Here is a 1,632-nt window from a genome sequence, read left to right on the forward strand (position 1 = left end):
GATGCATCGTTTCTTAAAAATTACCTGCAAATGTCAGTTTAATATACAAATAAAGTAAATAAATGGGGTCGTACCTTATTAGTAATATCGTTTCAAGTGAGCTATGTTCCAGTTGTTTGGTAGTTGCTCACCGTTCATTTCTCCGAGTTTGTACGATCCCTTTTCGGTGATCTCGATAATTTGATACGGACCTTCCCAATTCGGCCTCAACTTCCCTTCGTTCGGGTTCCGGGTGCTTAGTGTGACCTTCCTCAACACCAAGTCCCTGATATTGAAGTGTCGAAGGTTGGCTCTTCGATTGTAATACCTTTCGATCGGTTGTTTTTGGGCGGCCAACCAGACGAGGGCAGCCTCGCACCTTTCATCTAACAGTTCCGCGCTTGTATTCATGGCCTCGTCGTTTGACTCTTCGGTCGCATATCGTAACCTGAGACTCGGTTCTCCTACTTTGAACGCTATTAGGGTTTCGGCGCCGTAAACCAGCGAGAGTGGGATGGCCTGAGTACTCGACTTCGAGGTCGTCGGTATGCCCATAGGACTTCGGGCAAGATTTCTTTCTATTTTCCTTTGGCATCGGTCAATCTCTTTCTAAGGTTGTGGAGTATGGTTTTGTTCGTGAACTCCGCTTGCCCGTTCCCACTAGGGTAGTAGGGTGTTGATATGATACTTTTAATCTTATGGTCTTCGAAAAACTTACTTACTTTACTACCGATGAACTGCTTCCCATTGTCACAAACGATCTCGGCTGACATTCCGAACTGGCATATTATGTGGTCCCAAATGAAATCAATGACTTCCTTCTCCCTGAATTTCTTAAACACCCGGGCTTCCACCCATTTAGAAAAATAGTCAGTCATAAACAATATAAATTGAGCCTTACCGGGTGCCCGTGGAAAGGGGCCAACGATGTACATCCCATATTTCATGAACGACCAGGGTGACAAGATTGAATGTAGCAGGTCCCCGGGCTGATGAATGATCGAAGCATGTATTTGACATCTGTCGCTTTTCGTACGAACTCTCTCGCATCCTTTTCCATGTTGATCCAGTAGTAGTCGGCTCTTATTATTTTCCGAACCAATGATTCGACGCCTGAATGATTTCCGTAGTTGCCTTCGTGGACTTCCCTCAGAACATACTTGGTATCTCCTAGTCCTAGACATATTGCGGGTGAGCCATCGAACATTCTCAGTAATAGGGTACCGTCTTAGCACAAGCTGAACCAGGACGCCTTTGTATGCAGAGCCCTTGATTCCTTGGAGGGAAGTTTTCTGGTCTTCAGATATTCTATATACTTGTTTCTCCAGTCCCAAGTTAGGCTTGTTGAGTTTATCTCGGCGTGACATTCTTCCACTATTGATCCCATGAGCTATACGACCGCCCCCGAGTTGAACTCATCATCGTCGACCGACGATCCCAAGTTAGCGAAAGCATCAGCTTTGCTGTTTTGATCCCAAGGTTGTAGGGTCTACTCCTTGAATCGATGTAACGTTACCTGTAATTTATCCATGTATCGTTCCTCCCTGACTTCGAACGTCCCATTAACTTGGTTCACCACAAGGAAGGAGTGACACTTTGCTTCGATCACCTCTGCCCCCAAGATACTGACCAGTTCGAGACCTGCAATTATGG

Source organism: Nicotiana attenuata, unplaced genomic scaffold (genome assembly GCF_001879085.1).
Source record: "Nicotiana attenuata strain UT unplaced genomic scaffold, NIATTr2, whole genome shotgun sequence".
NCBI lineage: Eukaryota > Viridiplantae > Streptophyta > Magnoliopsida > Solanales > Solanaceae > Nicotiana > Nicotiana attenuata.